At 45.8% G+C, this 22,173-nt stretch overlaps 1 protein-coding gene across 1 annotated transcript in view; it reads right to left on the bottom strand.

The window, feature by feature from the left end:
* HK3 (hexokinase 3) overlaps positions 1-17,314 on the bottom strand; it is a 296,343-nt gene extending 279,029 nt beyond the window's left edge. The window contains exon 1 of the mRNA XM_069244551.1: positions 16,989-17,314. The gene's annotated coding sequence lies outside the window, so the exon portion shown is untranslated. The remainder of the gene's footprint in view (positions 1-16,988) is intronic.
* Positions 17,315-22,173: the final 4,859 nt, after the last annotated feature.

The raw sequence follows: 22,173 nt of genomic DNA, 5'->3' as shown, positions 1-22,173 counted from the left end.
TCGTGGCGGGAGCTGATAGGAGGGAAAGCAAATCCAAGGAGGATTTGTTGGCTACCAACCCTCACGGCATTACGCATAAGTGACAATAGGGGCAGAGGATTGGAGGGTGACGGGGGGGGGACTTAGAGAGCAAAGCGATAAAGGTTGAGGGAAACGGGAGAAGAGGACAAGTAAAGAGGAAAGACATAGGCAGTGGGGAAAGACAGGAGGGCACGTGAAGCGGGAAGTAACAGAGAGAAAACGAGGAAGGGTGGAGGACAGAGTGTGTGAATGAGTACAAGGAAGGGTGGGGGACAGAGTGTGTGTGAATGATTACAAGAGAAGGACTGAGGACAGAGTGTGTGTGAATGAGTACAAGGAAGGACTGAGGACAGAGTGTGTGAATGAGAACAGAGAAGGATGGAGGACAGAGTGTGTGTGAATGAGTACAAGGAAGGATGAAGGACAGAATGCTGCGGGGTTTTCGGATCATCGTGCGGCTGGATTTCTGACTCAAGTACTGCTGGGCATGGAAAAACAACACAAGGCCTGCCTGGACCCGAGAGTGCCGACCGGATCGACGCATCGCTCTCCTGCGGAGAGAAGAAACGGCGCGCCCCGGCCCGGCGAAAGGAGATATGATGCAAGGTCCCACTCGTGAGTGGAATCAAAGCATCGCAAGCCCTTTTTGACGCGCACTCGCCCGTGCGGGGTTATTTTTGATGCACCCAAGGTACCTTTTCATGCTAACAGCCTTAGTGTGTGTTTTAAACTACTTAAAGACTCTTTTTTACTTTTAATTGATAACTTGACTTGTGTATTGTGGATTTTTGTTGTTTTGGTCTTGTTTTGTTTAGATAAATATTTCCTATTTTTCGAAACTGGTGGTGTGTCATTTTGTAGTGTTTTCATTGAGTTACTGTGTGTTTTGGTACAAATTCTTTACACCTAGCACTCTGAAGTTAAGTCTACTGCTTGGCCAAGCTACCAAGGGGGTAAGCAGGGGTTAGCTGAGGGTGATTCTCTTTTACCCTGACTAGAGTGAGGGTCCTTGCTTGAACAGGGGGTAACCTGACTGTCAACCAAAGACCCAATTTCTAACAGTGTGTGAACGAGTACAAGAGAAGGACTGATGACAGAGTGTGTCTGAATAAGTAGAAGAGAAGGACTGAGGACAGAGTGTGTGTGAATCAGTACAAGGAAGGATGAAGGAAAGAGTGTGTGAATGAGTACAAGAGAAGGATTGAGGGCAGAGTTTGTGTGACTGAGTACCAGGAAGGATGGACGGGAGAGTGTGTGTGAATGAGTACAAGGAAGGACTGAGGACCGAGTGTGTGTGAATGAGTACAAGAGAAGGATGGAGGAGAGAGTGTGTGTGAATGAGTACAAGGGAAGGACTGAGTACAGAGTGTGTGTGTGTGAGTGAGTACAAGGAAGGATGGAGGAGAGAGTGTGTGTGAATGAGTACAAGGAAGGATGGAGGACAGAGTGTGTGTGAATGAGTACAAGGGAAGGACTGAGGACAGAGTGTGTGTAAATAAGAAGAAGGAAGGATGGAGGAGAGAGTGTTTGTAAATGAGAACAGAGAAGGACTGAGGACAGAGTGTGTGTGAAAGAGAACAGAGAAGGGTGGGTGTAAGGGAAGAAGAGAGCAGTGTCGCAAGGACTCCATAAACCAGGTCATGCCGCTGTGCACGCGCTGCTCTGAGTCACGCCTCGCACTCCGGAAGGGAGGAGTGCACAGGAGATTCACAAGATACCGAGCGGGGAGAACTAAAACAAGCATTTGCAATGCAACGGGTCTCGCGTTTGCTCATGTTAGAGCTGATAGCGTTGTAAACTCCTAACCCGACTTTTCACCTATCGGGCAAAAGTGCATTTATATAAGTAACCCGAAAAGGTGCAATTAACTATGTAAAGCGCTCGACTTCTGCCAAGCGAGATCGCGCTCGTAAATTAGAGAAAAAGAAGTCCACGAGCCCGATGGAAAACAGCGAGCCTCGCATGTTTTCTGTACTTGGTCGCTGCGCTCGAGGAGGGCTAGCCACCGGAAAAGGCATGACGTATGCGTGCCTTCGACTAATGAAAGCAAGCAGATTTTATTAGGCAAGCCCACGAACCAATAAAAAACACTGACGTGAAGTTGACAGGGCTCCGAGCCCTTTTCTGAACACTAAAGAGTCTCGCTGCGATACGCATGAGAGCTCCCAAGACAAGCTTTAGACCACTCTCTTTTTTCACAAAGTAAGCACTAAGTAAAAGATTTAGCCATTGCAGGTGGGGATCTGGGGAAGTAGCATTTCTTAAACTTCTAAAGAGCGAGGGAAAAGGTCTATTCATGATTTGTTTGTGATATTGTATAGTGAATTCCTCAATGTTATTTCCAAGTGTCGTTTCTCACCACATCATTTATATCTCAAACAAATCAGCAATAAATGACAAGTATATTCGGATGTTGGTACAAATTAAATCTACCTCTAGCATTCAAAAAGCCACCATACACTTCTTAGATGTGAGCATCACAGTTCAAGGAAAGAAATGGAACACCGCACTATACACCAAGGAAACCAATCAAAGCAACCCATGAAATGGTCAGCCATCACCCAAGAGGATTGATTGAAAATATATTGTAATGTCAGTTGCAGGCAGTAAAGAGAATATGAATTTAACATGATGAGTATGGACACCAAGAGACAAAAATGATGACATTCAATAAAAGGCAAGACAAAGATTTAGTTTTCAGATAAGCACAACAAAGGATCAGTGGCATTAAGAAATATGGATTATTAAAATCTAAGGATTTAACAGAATAAATAGATTCATAGGTTTTGTGAACTAACTCTCTACTCAAAGTGATAACATCAAAATGATTAAAATGAGATCCTTTGTTTAACAAGCCTCCAGTGCACATTGATGTAGTTGATTAAGCTACAATGTGAAAAAGCGTCTCGATTTTTCAGGTGTACACTTGACCTTACGTGATTGTTAAATGTTCCCTTTGTGTTGTGATGAAAACGGTGCCACATTTGCGAGGATTGTGATGCTGACAAAGTAATATTGAAAAAGCTTTCTTAAACGAGTTTATTGACCTTTTTCTCCCCTAAAGGTCCTATTTAATAGTTACTGTTTTCCTAAAGTGTTGCAATGAAAATATTGTTATATTAAGATGTTTTGATCTGTATAAAGATCTGTCAAAACATTCCTCAAAAGTGTTGGGTTACCTTTTTCTACCTTACAAGTTGATTAGAAGGATATTTAAGTACATATTTTCACAACAAATAAATTACAACATTCGCCAGATTGCAAGCATGTATCTATCGATAGGTATTTTGCTTTTTCTCTATAGTGTTAACTTAGACTGGTAGCATTAAAGATCTTGGTAACATCAATCCTTGGGGTTTGCGCAGTGGGAATCCAAAAGAGTGAGTGTAGTTTGATGCTCTAATTGGGACATTCAAAGGTAGGCTAAGGTACATGTTTGTTAATTCACATAAGACACACACCCCAGCGGTGTAATACACGATAGTGTTTACAACAGACATTGCACAGATCAGTGTGTTCTTGTAATTGGTTACCTAACTCTCACAGTGTATGGGATACAACACAAATTAAATATTGTTTTGCCCTTAAGGTGCTTATATCTATTAACAAAGTGGTTTGGACAGGGCATTATTGGAATTGTTGATTGTGACATTCATAATTTTCTAATTGTTTCAGAAATGTCGTCCCCCTAAAGAAGCATGATGGACACAAATGCATAGGGATTGGATCAAAATATGGATACGACAGACATTTGACAGAAAGTAGAATTGCAGTTTGAGGTTTTTGTTAAATACTAATTGGAACCCAAATACAAATATGGTCACCATACCAAAAGTGAAGCAAGGGTTTTTTGGGACTATGTATAAGGATTTATGAGATATATTTGTAAACAACTGCTGGACTTGATCATCTTCGCAGGGTCCCTCCCAAATGATTTGTCTTTTCCCCTCCAGTTTTCTGAACCTGTTTTTTGTCTTTTAGGACTCTGTGTACTTTACCATTGCTAACCAGTGTTAAACTGCTTGTCCTCTCTCCTTTAAACATAGTGGAAATGGCTTACACCCAATTTCCACATTTATTTTACTTGAAATCCCTAGTAAATTGGTATTACAGGTACCCAGGACTTTTGGATTTAATGCTACTAGTGGGCCTGCAGCACTCATTGTGCCACCTACTTAATTAGACCTTTAAACATATCTTGGGCTTATCATTTTAGCCTCTGTGTGCAGTTGTAAACTGCCAATTCGACCTGGCCAAATAAACCTTTTGCAGGCCTAAAACTTCCTTTTTAATACACAAGTCATGCTTTGGGTAGGCCCCAAACAGCCCATGGGGCAGGGTGTGTTGTATTTTAAAAGTTGAACATGTACTTTTAAGTGTTACAGATCCTGGTAGTGGAAAACTCTCAAATTTGTTTTTCACTAAAGCAAGCCTACCTCTCCCATAGGATAATATTGGTTCACCTTTTTACATTTAGTAAGTGATAACTTCAGTGGCGGCTGCCAGCTTTAGGAGGGAGGGGGGCGGTGGGACACACACATACACTCATTCTTTCACACAGACATGCACGCACTGAAGCACATCCATTAACAACACTCAAAACACTCAAACATGCACGCGCGCACCAAACATTCAATTTAAAACATCACACACACACATATACACACACACACTTACCTTCAGCATCCAGGAGGGTTGGGACTGCTGCCTTCCCTCATTGGCTGACCTTAGGTCTGCCAATGAGGGAAGGCAGCAGGCCAGCCTCGTCACAGAGTGGGATGGGGTCAGTGAGACTGCTGACCCCACCCCACTCCGTGACAAAGTGTCACTGATTGATACTCGCCCTGGGCATTTCAGAGCTTAAACTGAAGTGCCCAGGGAGAGTGTCAATTGGTAAAGCTTTCCTCATCACCCAGGGGAGGGCCTCGAGGCACATTTGCTGAGCCGAGGAGGTCACGCCCATAGGAGCTGTGATTGCCTTAGCCCAGCAAAGTTCAGCTCAGGCAGCCAGAGTCTGCGCAAATCGCGCATGTCTCACTCCTGGCTGCCTGAGCTGAACATGGAGAGTGTCTGCCAGGCTGACCTTTGTTCAGCCTGACAAACACTCTTCATGAGGGGCCAAAGGGGGGGGCGTGGCCCCTCTGCCCTAAAGGACGGGCAGCCACTGGATAACTTAAAATTGGGAGCAGGTAAGAAAGTTGAGTTTGGGCTCTAAAGAACTGGGATTTAAAACATTCTCTAATGTTAGTTGGATTTTAAATCACCATTCTGAAATTGCCATTTATGCACAGTTGATATTTTTCCCCTAACCATTTGTTGCCTATAGCCAACCTATATCCTGGCGCACATGACTAGGTGTAGCTGGAAATTGGTCTTTGTGTATTACTCCCAGACAGGGAGGCAAAGGAGATAGGTGTTGGAGGGATGAGCCATCTCTGATTTGATACGGGGTGAAGCTGTCACCTATCACACTTGCACATCACAAAGACTCTGTCTAAGCACACCCACAAAGGGCTTCACACTTTTCTCCAGACAAATTGGTTTCAGGGCAAGGAGGCAGGAAATTCCAGATACCTCTGTGGAGGGAGTATTTTGGAAGCTTTTCACACTTCAAAATGACATCAGGTATAAATAGTGGACCCTCAGAACAAACTCTCCAGCACACTTCTGGACCTGTGGAAGTGTTGTGCTGCTCTACTGCAAGAAGAATTGCTCCCCTGCCCTGCTACTTGGCTACCCTGCTTCCCTGCTGCCTCAGTGACTCAGTGAGAAGGAATGAGCCTGCACTCTGAACCCAGGAGCACTGGAGTGACTCCAAAGGCTAGTTGACTGGCCTCCTGATCAGTCTCGGTCAGAAAATGCTCCAACCATCTTGACACCTGCAACTGGAATCTGCCTACTGTGAGTCCTAACCCCCAACGTGGTGCCCCTGCAATCCTGGGTGCTTGGAAATGCAGATAAACGTGCTCTGCTAGCCCAGCTGTGGTCTCATCAAAACCCATGCAGCGTGATGCAAACCCAATGCAGTTCTTCGCTAAGCCTCTTCAGAACTGATGCAGTGCGATGAAGCCTTGAAGCAAGCATGCATTACACCCTGTGCACATCATCAGGGCCATCGCTCCATGATGCATCTTTGACGCAGACCTTGCATCATTTGTCAGGACCACAATGCATATGGCAACACTCTGCTATTAGGATTTAAGGTACAATTCTCAGCAGGACTAACCTGGTCCCTGTATCCAGCTTTTACTTCATCGTGATTAGCCTGAACTTGTGACTTTATTTTGGTCCGGCGCAAACAGATACCCACAGTTGGTGCTTTGTGCTTTAAAGTACTATTTTTACCTAAATATCTAAAATTGCATATCTTCAGTTTTGCTAATTGGATTGTTGTTGTTCAAGTATTAAATAATTTACTAAATTTTACTCTATTTTTCTAAGTTGTTGCAGAATTTTTCGTTTGTTGCGTTTTCACTTTATTATTGTCTAAGTGCTGCATAAATACTTTACACATTGCCTCTAAGTTAAGCCTGACTGCCTTTGTGCCAAGCTACCACAGTGTTAAACACAGACTAATTTGGGGTCTGTTTGTGTTTCACCCTGACAAGAATTGTGGTTGTTGCTTGAGTAGGGTTTCACCCACCTCAGTAACCCAATTGTCCTAAAAAATATATATAAATATGTTTTAAAACACATTGTACCTTTCAGCAAGTGAGTACAATAGGTATTATTGGGTTTATTGTCCTCCTCATTTCCTAACACTAGACCTGAGGCTACCTACACCTTCACAGCAGCAGGAGTCTTGGACTTTTCCTTTACCTATGACACATACTTACCTGGCACTAGTGACACCAAAACCCATCCAATCAATAAAGTAACCAAATCAACCCCCTACCTAGTTCAGGGGTAGCTCTGGCACAGGCGCCTCAAGAAACCATTCAGTCAGTGTTGCAAAATGAGCACAGAAAAGTAGCCGGAAGTGAGGCAATAAAGGCTGCAGCATCCGTTGCAAAAGCCTCCAATATCAGACCGATCAAGTTAATAATATAAAAGGGCTGCGGCATACTAGCGAGAAAGTGCCACTGTCTGAGCCAATACAACTGTATTTTGTAAGTTTGCGCCGCTTTTGTGTAAAAAAATGATGCATATGTGGCACAAAAAAAGTATAAATCAGGGCCAATACATTGAGAAGTTCTCAACAGTATGATATTTGTGCAACAGGTTTGTTGAAAATAATCTAGAACTAGGTATCAAACTATTTGGCTACCAGTAATTGGCACTCATAATGCTTATGTTGGACTTGCATGGTTGTTATATGACGCCAGAATGACCATTTAGAAAAAAACATGAATGCAAAGTTTTGAAATTCTGCAGCACATTTCAGGCTTCTCCCTGACAGGCTAAAAGAAAGGGTGGTTGCTGGGCCTTAAGACATGTTTTAAGGGTCCCGCAGTATGCAAATACAAGCATGTTTGTGCCTTTTGTGGCCTGACATCCCACCCAGATTCTAAATGCCACAAAAAATCATGAGGAAAAGATTATAAGTACTATTTTTCTTTTGCCCACTTTACACTTTTGAGTCTGATAATTTTTTTACTAAGGTACCCTCAACTATTTCTTGGGACAAATTCCATTACTCGTTGTCCCACTACTGGATGGATAGACTGCACAGGCGTTGCATTTTAGTTTATTAGCTGGCTTTAGGATCAGTTTGGGTAACATCCCGAAGAACTAGCTCTTCTTGCTGTCTAATCCTAAGAAGGGCAAGCAAAAGACAGACTGAAATGGCCCTTGGCTTGGTGTCAGGCCCATTTAGTCACCCTCAGCTCCTACATCAGGCACATAATTGGGTTTGTTTATTGGTACAAGAGAGAGTGAAGGTTTGGAGCAATCTGGGATGGACAATAGTGCATGTAGTCGGTCACAGGGCATCATTATGAGAGATTCAGATTGAGGTGTGGGGACACCGAAAATCCAGCCTAAATCCAGCCTCCAAAAAGTTATTTTCCCAGAATGAGGTCATCTAAATCCAACTATCACAAGTTATTCTTCCCAGAATGGGGAATAACTTGTGGAACCAGAAATGTTGAGTCTGAAATCTACATGTTTTTCCCCTTTCTGGTCAAATATCATGCCCAAATTCTTACATGTTCAAAGCCAGAATACAGCAGGTGGTAAATGGATACTGGAGTCGCGGAGAGGCTTGTGGGGCAAGAGGCAGCAGGTGGGTGGTACAGAGGAGATGAACGGCAGGGCAGGACTCAGCTGAGAAGGGTTGACTGCTCCCCATCCTGTCATCTCTACATCTAGGTGCCCTCTGTGCAGAAGGTCTCAGCGCATAGTTTCTGGCTGCTTCTGGAAATGTGGGTAGGCTTGGTAGAAGGTGCCATCTGCTAGTCCTGGCCTCTGCTAATGCCCCGGGCTAATGCTATGGAGAATGTTGCTATGAGCAAACTACGTGTGAGACCCAAGTTTTGCCAGCACCTGAAGTTGTTGATGAGGGTGGCAAGGTGTTTGGTGGAAAAGAGGCTTGGAAGCATGGACAACTCCCTGATGGTGCTTCATAGGATGGGCGGGAGCCAAGCTACGCTCCTGCCCACTACCCCTGTCCTGCTACCACCTTCCTTCTGGTTTCACTCTGCAGAATCACACCATTGAAACAAGGTCTGGGGTCTTCAGGCCGAGAAGTACCTAGCCTTGAGTTTGCAGATCATGGATTACCTGGTCAGATATTTGCAGACCTGGTAGTTCTGGGCCCAGAAACACCAAACGATTCATAATAGTCCTAACTCTACCATTACAGGCCTCTTGTAATTAGGATCATAGTCTTGGGTTATCAAAAGTGCTAGAATTTTCCAATTTGACGATGATCTGTGTGTCATCAATATAGTTATTGCTTGTGAGGTTAAAGGGCTTAATTATGTCCGGCACCAGGCCAAGATACACATTGGAGGGGAGCAGTGAAATGATCAAGCCTATGCACTATTCCTTTCTTTGTTCTGAATGGCACAGAAGTGTACGGTAGTGCTGACATTATGCTTCATCTGTCCTTATGCAAAAAGAACAAGTGATGGACAGAATGCTGAACAATGTCAAACATTCAACCCCCTGCACAGAGTTCTGGGCCTAAACCCATCGTTTGTTTGCTACCCATGCCATTCCTGTTTGGACCCAACCATATGCAAATCAGTCTTGACCCGGCTCCCCATGGGAACAGTCCAGCCCGAACTGCCAAGCCAGGTTCCCCTGGACTGGAAACAAAGCATCCTGGGACTGGTTTCAGGGTATCACGCCAGGCTAGCTTGACTCCAGTGGCTTGGGGAGCAAGGGACCCATGTCTGGGCATACCCTTCCCACTTAGGGCAATAAATGCAAAAAGAACAAGTGATGGATGGAATGCTGAACAATGTCAAACATTCACCCCAGTACAGGGATCTGGGCCTAACTCCATCATTTTTTGCTACCCATGCAATTCCTGTTTGGACCCAAACATATCCAAATCAGTATTGATCTGCTCCCCGTGGGAACAGTCCACCCCAAACTGCCAAACCAGGTCCTCCCTGGACTGGAAACAAGCATCCTGGGACCGATTTTAGGGTATCACCCTTCATCAGCCAGGCTAGCTTGACTCCATTGGCATAGGGAGCAAGGGCCCCATGTCTGGGCATACCCTTCTCGCTTAGGGTGAAAATGCAAAAAGAACAAGTGATGGATGGAATGCTGAACAATGCAAACACTCACCCCCAGTCACAAAGATCTGGGTTCTAGTTTAAAGCCCTGCAAATGCAGCTACTACAAACAATGCATGTTCTAATCGCTGAAGATCCAATATACCAATGGCTGACATAACAGAAATACAGAAATACACATGTGCATCCACTGTTGAAAGAGACCAATCAGGGGTTTTTAACCCACTGATAAGCCTACATACAGACATAAAGCAAAATGAAATGTTGCACATTTTTCTTGTCAGGAGCAATGACCAGGCACAATGACTGCTCACAATTATGAATCCACAAGACAGGCAACCAATCAGATACAAGGTCAGACGCTACAGAGTGGGGACAAAGACAGGTTATGCCAAGTGTAGGGATTCTAAACACAGGCGACTAGTGCTCAGGAGTCTGGTCAGAGAGCACAGACTAACCGCAGAAACAGCTGAAGAGATGCAATGGTAGAACGAGGAAAGACAGACTAAGGGGCTTATTTACAAGTCCATGTGCTGCCAGGGCGTCACTTTTGTGACGCACTGGTGGCGCATTGTGCAGGCCCATACAAGCTACTTTGCATGGCTTTTTATGGCCTTGTAGATATTGTGTAAGGCAATGCAGTGCAATTAGCACCGTTGACTTACACTGCGCCAGCGAGGCATTCCATGGGAGTTGTGGTGAGTTTTCCCATGAAATACCCAAGTATTTTGACACATTCTCAGATTTACAAGAGATTGTAAACCTGGGAACAGGCCAAAATCTTCCCCAAAAATCATGGGCCAAAATCATCTCCAAAGGAGGTGCAACAAGGGGAAATATATTTATTTCACCTTGTTCTTTCCTCTTTGTATGTGTGCAGCATTCTACAGAAATGCTCTGTGCCTTCTAGATATGGTACATTTATGCCCTTTCTCTGTGTCACAGGGCTGCCCTGCTCCACGGGTCTTGTAAATAGGGGCCTCAGTGTACACTAACACACGCAACTAATTACAGTACAGGGCCATACGCTACAGAAAGTAACTAAAACAGCCAAAGAAAAACTGAGATCCCAAATGCAGGCAACAAACGATCATAAACCTGGTCAGAGACCACAGACCAATCACTGAAACAGACAAAAACACACCTCTGGATTCTAAGCGCAGGTAGCTCATGACCGACTGAGTACAGGGCTGGACACTACACTACAGCAGTAGGAAGCAGCAAAGTCTGGCTTAGGGATCACCAACACATACAACTAATAACTACCACCAACATTTACTAAGATTGGCGCAATCCAGTGCTGTGTAGCAATCTGCTGTGTGCATTGTGAAAATGGCAAATAATAGAGCTGCACTGTACTTACTATGTGTGTTCCCACACAAAATCCCATCTTAGAACGAAGGCGAACATGATTTAGCAATGCACTGTTACACAAAGGTGATCAGGCAATGCCTTGCATTAAGTTTGTACTCGAGCCACCTTCTCCAGCTCAAACCTCAATACGGAGACAATTGTGCAATTGTTACTCACATAAAATGTGTAATTGTGCAGAAACTACACATTTAAACATAGTACAATCAGGTGTTTTTCCTTTTGCCCCTTATTTGTACCTGTTTTGCTGTTGGGATTTCACTTAACGACAGATGCTACTACTTTGCGTGGCTTTAGTTGATCTTTCATTGCATAGAATCTCCAGGTTCTTTGCGTTGTGCCAAGACACCCACTTTGCATGCCTCATAGGCGGTTTGCCATTACACAACTAAAGCCGGGCTACGGTGCTCTTGCCTCATCTCTTGGCACAAAAATCCTACTACACCTGAAAGCGAACTAGCGCCTCTGGTCGTCATGTGGCGTCACTTAGCAACTCACGAGCTCCCATGCCAAGGAATTAGCAAATCTTGGTCTACGCGCAGAGCCAGCTGCCACAAGCTGGCCGCAGAAACTAAAACACTGAAACAGGTCCTGGGATCAAAAACCAAGGCAATTAATGGCTACCTACAAGATCCGAGACCACAGGATGTGGTCAGACACAGGCAAAGACAGGACCGAGCATCGAAAACACAGGCAGCCAATGATCAAATACAGGGACAGAGACCACAGGCTGGAAATAGAATTAGGCAAAGATCCCCTAGGGGTTCAAAAACGGATATCGTCACTATGTACAGGGTAAGAGACAATCAACCATATAGTAGGATCCCGTCTACATTCAACTAAGACATTCTACTGCAAAATAGAGTATTAAATATCGTCCAGCAAAAATACTGTAACCAGGATATCGACTACCACTATATGATGAAGGTAAGCATATATAGGTAAGTACAGTTTTACTGTTCTCGCCCCGCATCTATGTATCGTGGATATATTTGTACCTTCAAGGCATCTGTCAGCTAGTTGTGGAGTTAAGAATAGCAAAACTGTATTTACATATGTATACTGACCTTCACGATATTGAGGTAGCCATTATCCTGGATATTATATTGTTTCAGGTAAGCATTTTTTACCTTGATGTTGTAAGGTACATCCATGAACAGGCAAAAGAGCATACACAAGTTTGTACAGCCAGAAGAGTGTAAACCAAACACAATTAGCTTGTTTATGTTGGCTACTTTCAGGCCCAGCGAAGGGTTACAGTGGAGATGGCAACATCTGCACGTATCATGGATGGGGGTATGGATATTACAGAGAAGTGTTCTCAAGAATAACATGTTCTATGCATGGACTAGCATAACCCAAAGTATTCTGGGAGCTGTAGGCCTGTCTCAACTCAAATGAACCAACTGGACTAAGTTCTAGGCACATAGGGGCATACTTATACTCTGTTTGCTCTGAATTAACGCCATTTTTTAATGCAAATTCAGCGCAAACCCAACTCTATATTTATATTTTGATGTTAGACATGTCTAACATGAAAATATAGGATTTTGCACCATTTTTTGGATGTGTGCAAATACCTTGCGTCAATGAGATGCAAGGTAGGTGTTCCCATCTAAAAAATGGTGCGAATCCCATAGCCCCATCTTTATCCCCCATGCTAAAATGACGTACAGGTGGGAGGAGGGGCTAAGCTCTGCACCATTATTTAACGCCTAGGTCAGACCAGACGCTAGGGGACATGTGGACCCATTTCCATGGTTAAACACCATGGAATGGGTCCTCAGATGCCCTCCCCAAACCCCAGGAACTCCCACACCAGAGGGACACCAGAGGATGGGGGACCCCATCCCAGAAAAGTAGGGTAAGTTTTGGTAAGTATGTTTTTACATATGTTTTAACTTGAGATCCCTGCATGCCACAGGGTGCAATGGCCATGCCCATGGGACAATTGTCCCCTGTGCTGGCCACTGGGATCGTGGGCATGACTCCTGTTTTTCCTACAACAGGAGTCATGTTTGTGGTGTTTGTGTGCCAGGAAATGGCACAAGTCTGGTTAGAGGCATTTTTTTTTGCCTCTAACTAGGTTAGCGTAATTTTCTGACGCACAACCTCCTTCTTAACTACCGCACCCCCACCTGGCTAGCGTTTTCTTCTAAGACGCTAGCCCAAGTTTAGCACCGGCTTGCGCTATTCAATAAAAATGGCGCCCAGCTGGCGTTGTTAAATGATGCAAGCCAGCACTAAACTTTTAGCTGCAAAACTGCATTAGCGCAGTTTTGTGGCTAAAACCATATATATGGGCCATAGTGTTTTATGGAAAGAAAATCTGGACTGTAGAATGTAACCCAAACCTCTAGTCACCACTTGTCAACTCTAAAAGTCTGATCATGCGCCTAGAGGTCACTCCGCATTCTTGATGTGCTACACAAATAAATTCATTCTTTCTCTGCTCTCGATGTTTCTGAAACGGTATATACATGATGTGTGCAGATTGTATTTGGAGGTGGGATTTACATTACTGGGTGTCTCATTTGGAAAAATGCCCATTTCTAGAGGGTAGACATCCGGAGCGTAACATATAGTTTTGGAGAACACATCTGAAGTATCAGGACACATCTGGATTACTGTATGCCGATCTTGAGTAATTTGACTGGTTGAGGGGCACAGGTCCATAGTTGATGCACTTCTGTCTCGTCAGAGAGGCCACAGATTGAATGGGCATGAGGCCTACACGTCCCTTGCGGGACCGTGTGTGACGATGAGCACTACTGAGCAGGGGACAGGGGCGCCCACCAACAAGGAGCACTTCAGGTTACAGGTCTCGGGAGCCGGAAATGTCCTTGCCTTAGTAAATGCTGATAGGGTGGCACAACATGCAGCGAACCAAAAGCAGAAGTGGACTCACCCTAACCTGTTGGTGGCCAACAAGCGTGGGGGCTGAGGAAAGGTCGCGCGAATTCCAAAATCAACCCAGGAACTGCCCTCGCTTGCAGCCTCGTCCAAATAAGTCCCATCCCGGACCACAGTGAGTCTCCACCAGCAATCGGGCTGTTCCACCTTGTGTTAAACTCGTCTGGAAGGGCACCGCATCTTTCTTCCACTCTCTAGCACAGTGGATTACATTGCCCCTTGGGTTAATGGGCCTCCTGTGAAGATCCATGTGTAACCCCAGTAGGACAGGCCAGGAACTTTCAGTCAGTCACAAATATGTACATGACAGAGGCGGGCTTCCTGTGCAACGCTCTATACTACTGTTTTAGGCACTGTAAGCTAGAGGTGTTACTACTACCCAGTTTTAGAGTTCAGATTCTTGAACCCCAAAGTATAAAAGGTTTAGGACCATAAGAGTTTTATCATTTACAAACCCTCTGATTCAGTAAACCTTTTTTCAAATACATTAAGCCCCTGTAACAATTCGGGAAAGGATTTCCAAATCCTTAAATGGGTTAAGATATCCACTATGAATGGTGCATGTTAAGGCAGTCCTTCCGACTGCCTATTCCTTCTGATATGTGCTAATGTTTAGCAACTAAAATTGGGTGCAAGACATTAATATTGAACTGAAACTTCAAAAGAGGTGGTAACTCATTGGGAAAGCCAAGCCCTTTGCAAATGTTGACTATAACATATTTTATCAGCAAGCACTTGTCAATGGACCACTGCCTACTCTAAAAAAGAGTTTCTAAAACGTGTATTTTTTTTAAAACATCTGATTTTACTTCCTGCATTTTCAAAATGTTTTTGCTTTATTTAAAAGTAATCAAAGACATGGTGGTCTGCTGACCATACTTAAGATGGCAGCTTTTTTTAGTGGGCAGCAGTCTGTGACCTACCTCATTAATATTCATGAGGTAGGTCAAATTGGGATCCACTATCATTTGGTACTAATGTATTAGTGTTTAGGTTGGTTCACAAATTAAGAATACATTCAATAAAAGCCAGCGTACAAATTGCTTTCATTTTTTACCAAATCCAATATTAGTACATGAGACCCTAAGGATTAGAATGTAAGAGTTGCAGGTAAAATCGCAGTGGGCTAGTTGTCACTTTAACCCTTAGAACAAAGGGTCCACAGAAGGCAGGGCTAAACGTGCAAGTCATCATTCCGATGTCGATAAAACCAGCACCATTGCTTGGGGGAGTAAAGCATTTGTCACTCACAGTGCTGAAGAATCAGAAGGCTGCACAATAGACCAGCATGACAAAGTACTAATTAGTATTGCGTATGGGCCTCTGACATTTACAAGCTCACACAGGGAGTTTAGTCTATGGAAAACAACCCCAACAGGTTCAGCCTCATTTCCAAATTCATGATTTCCATATCTGTAATTAGCTCGGGAGCCCCGGCGCAGCACATTATCCTCTCTCGTATATCGCACCATAATGAACATGGTGGGAAATGTGGTCTAAGTAGGCTTTTGCACAGAGACGAACTGGCTTCAATTGCCCTCCTTTCCAGGCCCTCTTGGACGTCTGATTGACTTAGTGTACTTTAGGTGAGCTTGTGGCATGAGACCTTGAAGTCAGGAAAAAACAGGGGGTGCCCGGTCCCCCTCCTGAGCACCACCACCAGGGAAGCTGCTCTGTTACCTAACTCGCATCATAATGTCATCCCGTCCCATGTGGACGTCTCCCCTCCAGGTTCAGCCTGTAAGAAGCCTAAGCATCACATGTAGGGATTTTGTCAGATCTGGAGCACATTGTGCACATCTGGCAGCTTCAGCTGGAGTATTCTGTCTAGTTCAGGAGCCTCTTATAGCGTTGTCTCCAGTCCTTAAAGCTGCATCTGGACTATATGGCTCAGTTCTGGAGGTCACATCTAGATTACGGTAGGCAGTTTTGGAGCCCAAATATGGATTCTGTACCTCATTCAGAAGCCACACCTATTCAATATTGTCTCCACATTTCTGGAGGCCTCATTTAGAGTTCGGGAAAAGGTACCTTACATACTGTGTCCTAGCCTGCAACCGGTTCAAGTGTCCAGTTTTAAAGACCTCGTATGGGGCTTTTATTCCTGTCCTTCAAGCTGCATACAGAGTTCTGTGGCTCATCCTGGTGTCCACAGATGGGTATTGTGTTAAGTTCAAAAGAACACATCTCAAGTAGTGTGCCTGCTTCTGTAGAACACACCTGAAGAATTGTGTCCGATATTGTCTCGACCTTTCTGAAGGTCTCATTTGGAGCTCTGCATCACGCTCTAGAAACTGTATCTAAAGTATTGTGTCCCGGTCCGGAACATCATATCTAAAGAGCTCTGTCAAGTTTTAGGAGCCTCCGATGGAGATTTACACCCTGTCCTGGGGGCTACATATAGAGTTTAGTGTCTCGACTTGGAGGTCACGCGTGGGAACCGTGTCCAGTTCTGATTGCACCAGCTGGAGTATTGTGTCCAGCTTAGAAAGACACACCTGGAGTATTAGGCTGCGTGCGGGAAGATGTATTGTGAGTAGTGTGTACAGCTCTGGAGCACACATCTAGAGCACTGTGTCAAGGCGTGGCAGAGATTTGGAGTATTGTGCACAGTTCTTGAAAATACATCTGTGCTATTGTGTCCAATTCTGAGCAATACATATGGAGTGTAGTATCTAGTTATGGAAGACACATAGGACTTGTGGGGCCCAGTTCTGGAGAATACTTTTGGAGCATCCACTTCTGGAAGGACACATCCGGAGTACTTTGCCCAGCGCTGAAGAATACTTGTGGAGTATTGTGTCCAATTATGGAGGGCACATATGGAGGATTGTGCTCAGCTCTGGAGAACATCTGCACATAGTATCTAGTCCTGGAGGGCGTCACCAGGAGCATTAAGAGAGATCAGAGATGGTCCAGGTGAAGGTTAGCTAGATGGCAGGTAGAAGAAGTATGTATAAGTTGTTAAAGTATAAAGTGGCGATAGAGAGGTACCTTTCTGACAGCCGTATGCTTCAATCGTGGGTGTTCCCTTTGTCTATTTTTCTCTTCCTTCCTTTTTCTTTTCGTCCGAGTTGTCTTCTCTTCTTCGTCTCGCACTTTTCTGTTCTCCTTCCTCCTCCTCTTCCCTTCCTTCTCTTTTTACCTTGTCTCCCCGTATATGCCTCCCAGGTGCTGGTCGCTCTCACTTCTCTCCCTCTCTGCTCTCCTCACCCCGCGAGCTCCTGGTCCCTCTCAGGTGCTTCTCGCACTGGCAGTGACGCGGCTCTCGCGTGCACGGTACTCCGTGTGGTACCGACTCCTCCCCGCTTCATGGAAACAGGAACCAACCCGGATAGAGAACTCACAGGGTAGATGTGTCTGAGGCTGTGCCCTGACGCCCTCCGACTTCACCCCGAAGCGTGCAACACCCCGCGTACTACCTCAGAGCGGCTCTCTGCTGCACCAGGATACGCCAGTCTACAGAACGGAAACCCTACATCCGCCGTACTCTGCACCCGCCAGCACAGCCCTCCCACGCCCTGTAACATCCTACAGGCTGGTGCACCTAAGCACATTGTTCAGTAACAATATGCACCGTGCGGGACCCTGCGTACCGTGTCTCATCTGCAGTACCCTGCGCCATGCTGCAATACCCTGAAACTTCCTGCACCCTCCTAACTTTAATACACCAGTCTAAAACACTGTGAAGTGTGCAACGCCCTGCATCATCCATCACTTCTGCAGTACCGCACACCTGCCTCAACCATCATGAACCACAGCGAATGCCCTGCATCATCCATCACTTCTGCAGTACCGCACACCTGCCTGCACCATCCTGAACCACATCCGATTCCCTGCATCACCCATCACTTCTGCAGTACCGCACACCTGCCTCCACCATCATGAACCACAGCCAATGCCCTGCATCATCCATCACTTCTGCAGTACCGCACACCTGCCTGCACCATCGTGAACCACATCCGATTCCCTGCATCACCCATCACTTCTGCAAGTACCGTACACCCATCTGCACCATCCTGAACCACAGCCAACACCCTGCATCATCCATCACTTCTGCAAGTACCGTACACCCACCTGCACCATCCTGAACCACAGTCAACACCCTTCATCATCCATCACTTCTGCAGTACCGCACACCTGCCTGCACCATCGTGAACCACATCCGATTCCCTGCATCACCCATCACTTCTGCAAGTACCGTACACCCATCTGCACCATCCTGAACCACAGCCAACACCCTGCATCATCCATCACTTCTGCAAGTACCGTACACCCACCTGCACCATCCTGAACCACAGTCAACACCCTTCATCATCCATCACTTCTGCAGTACCGCACACCTGCCTGCACCATCGTGAACCACATCCGATTCCCTGCATCACCCATCACTTCTGCAAGTACCGTACACCCATCTGCACCATCCTGAACCACAGCCAACACCCTGCATCATCCATCACTTCTGCAAGTACCGTACACCCACCTGCACCATCCTGAACCACAGTCAACACCCTTCATCATCCATCACTTCTGCAGTACCGCACACCTGCCTGCACCATCGTGAACCACATCCGATTCCCTGCATCACCCATCACTTCTGCAAGTACCGTACACCCATCTGCACCATCCTGAACCACAGCCAACACCCTGCATCATCCATCACTTCTGCAAGTACCGTACACCCACCTGCACCATCCTGAACCACAGCCAACACCCTGCATCATCCATCACTTCTGCAGTACCGCACACCCACCTACACCATCATGAACCACATCCGATTCCCTGCATCACCCATCACTTCTGCAAGTACCGTAAACCCACCTGCACCATCCTGAACCACAGCCAACACCCTGCATAACCCATCACTTCTGCAAGTACCGTACACACACCTGCATCATCCTGAACCACAGCCAACACCCTGCATCATCCATCACTTCTGCAGTACCGCACACCAGCCTACACATTAATGAACCACAGCCAACATGCTGGATCATCCATCCCTTCTGCAGCACCGTACACCTGTCTGCACCATCATGAACCACTGCCAATGCCCTGCAACAACCATCAGTTCTGCAGCACCGTACACCTACCTGCACCATCCTTTAACCACAGCCAACACCTTGCATCCCCATTACTTCTGCAGCACCGTACACCTGCCTGCACCACTCTGAACCACAGCCACCACCCTGCATCACCCATCTCATCTGCAAGTACCGTACACCCACCTGCACCATCCAGAACCACAGCCACCACTCTGCATCACCCATCACATCTGTAAGTACCGTACACCTGCCTGCACCATCCTGAACCACAGCCACCACTCTGCATCACCCATCTCATCTGCAAGTACCGTACACCCACCTGCACCATCCTGAACCACAGCCACCACTCTGCATCACCCATCTCATCTACAAGTACCGTACACCCACCTGCACCATCCTGAACCACAGCCAACACCCTGCATCATCCATCACTTCTGCAGAGCCGCACATCTGCTTGCACCATCCTGAACCACAGCCAATATGCTGGATCCCCCATCACATCTGCAAGTACCGTACATCCACCTGCACCATCCTGAACCACAGCCAGCACCCTGCATCATCCATCACTTCTGCAGAGCTGTACACCTGCCTGCACCGTCCTGAACCACAGCCAACATGCTGCACCCACATCACATCTGCAGTACTTTTACCCCCTACACCGTTCTGCTGCAAAGTGAAACTTTATGCACCCTTACATAACTAAAAAACTAAGAACTCTGCAGCATCTTTGAATCACTCTACGCCCAACTGTACCACTCTGAAGCGTCTTACATCCCCATGAACCACAGCCAACAATCTATACCCGCTGGCAGTCAACCTACTGCACCAGGGCCCTGCTCACCCTAGATGCTCTGCATAGCCCAGCCTGTGCAGCACCATGCAATGCCCTTTCGTCTCTAACCCAGAGGTCTTCAAACATGTTTACTCTGCGCCACCCCAAAAAGCAGAATATTTTAAAGTTGGGGCTCCCTCTTCAAACCTTAATGGCAATGAATGGGAAAATGGAGTGGGGGCTTGAGCATAGGGCTGGGGCTTATAATACAATTTCAGGGTTGCTTTTTCAATATCTCTTAATCCACAATAAATCTGATACATGCAAACGAACAACTGATCAAGAAAAAAACAAAAAACTCTGCTCCTGTAATTGGTGTGTTGTGTTCCCTTTGCACGCCTGGTTACACTTTCTGCACTGGTGATAGCAGCGGCCCTGAGAAGAAGGATATTTGCTCTGCCTCTTTCACCCCTTTCCCAACAATGCTTGATCATCACCTAAATCTTGAAACAGAGTCCGTCAACCTTTGTTTTATGGGAGTTCCATACAGGGCAAACTCAAGTCAAGGACAATGGAGCTCCTACCATTTACTTTACATAGGGTCAAATCATTTTTTTGTTTTTAGGCATGTGGAGGTTAAGTGATATGCCCAGAATCACAGGATGTTGAATCAATGCTGGGAATTGAACCTGTTCCAAGGTTGACAGGTCTCACAATAAGGCCTCTTCTCCCCTCTTTCAGAAAAACATGCACTCCCAAGTGTTGCCACCATTTTTGCAGCAAAGGGGCTCAAAGGCGAGGAAGGAATATGAGTCCCTATACCTTTTATATAGAAAGAACAGATATAATTGTGATAAAGTGTGTCCTTCAGATCGCTGGACCATATTATCGCTGCACCTTCTTCACTAATGATAGGCACTGTTTTTCAGAGGGGGCTGTCTCCTCTGCCCTTTGTTAAAAACTTCGGCTACAATCCTTCTCCATAGCCCTCCTTGCTATCTTGCTGTGTTAGACCTGACAGCCTTAGAGTGGTCACTCTCAATTTTTTGCCTGCCTCCCTCCACTTTTTGACACTATTTTTGCTGGTTTTAGGATTTGCGCACTTCTAACCAGTGCTAAAGTGCATATCATCTCTCTCAAAACATAGTGACATTGGCTCACACCCAACTGGCTTATTTAATTTACTTGTAAATCCCTAGTCAAGTGCACTACATGTGCACAGGGCCTGTAAATTAAATGCTACTAGTGGGCTGCAACACTAGTTGTGCCACCCACATAAGTAGCCCTCTAATCATGTCTCGGGGCTGCCATTTCAGGGCCTGTGTGTGCAGTTTCACTGCAAACTCGACTTGGAATTTAAAAGTACTTGCCAAGCCTGACACTCCGCTTTTTCTACATATAAGCCACCCCTAAGGGAGGCCCTAGGTAACCCATAGGGCAGGGTGCTACGTAAGTAAGAGGCAGGACATGAACATGTGTGTTCTAAATGTCCTGGTAGTGTAAAAAAGCATTGGGTCTACCCTCATATGCTGTTTGAGTGGCAGATTCTGATCTGAAAGGAGTAACAAGGTCATATTTAGTATGGCCAGAATGGTAATACAAAATCCTGCTGACTGGTGAAGTTGGATTTAATATTACTATTTTAGAAATGCCACTTTTAGAAAGTGAGCATTTCTTTGCACTTAAATCCTTCCGTGCCTTACAATCCACGTCTGTCTGGGTTAGTTGACAGCTCCCTTGTGCATTTCACTCAAACAGCCCCAAACACAGGATGCTCAGTCACATCTGCACATATCTGCATAGTGAATGGGTCTTCCTGGGCTGGGAGGGTGGAGGGCCTGACACTTACATTTGAAAGGACAGTGGCCTGCCCTCACACAATGGACTGCCAAACCCCCTACTGGGACCCTAGCAGACAGGATGGAACTGAAAGGGGAACTTTTGCACTTCTAAGCCACTCTTTGAAATCTCCCCCACTTCAAAGGCACATTTGGGTATTTAAGCAGGGTCCCTGACCCTACCAACTCAGACACTTCTTGACGAGATACCTACTGGGAAAGGAACTCTGAACCAGAACCTGCAACCTGCTAAGAGTTGCTGCCTGGCTGCCAAAAGGATTCACCTGACTGCTTTTCCGCAAAGGACTGCTGCCTTGCTGTTGCCCTGCTGCCTTGCTGCCCTTTGGTTCTGCGGAGAAATGCTCTCCAAGGTCTTGGATTGAGGCTGCCTCCTGTGTCCTGAAATCTCAGGGCCAAAAAGACGTCATCTCTGCAAAGAACTCCTTGTACGGCGAAAATCGATGCACATCCTGCCCTGCGGTGAGAAAATTACTGCACGCCAAACCGGAACTACGCAGCTCAGCCCT

Source organism: Pleurodeles waltl, chromosome 7, assembly GCF_031143425.1.
Source record: "Pleurodeles waltl isolate 20211129_DDA chromosome 7, aPleWal1.hap1.20221129, whole genome shotgun sequence".
In the NCBI taxonomy this organism is placed as follows: Eukaryota; Metazoa; Chordata; class Amphibia; order Caudata; family Salamandridae; genus Pleurodeles; species Pleurodeles waltl.
The sequence above is the reverse complement of the archived record's forward strand: the minus strand, read 5'-3'. Positions and strand labels throughout refer to the sequence as shown.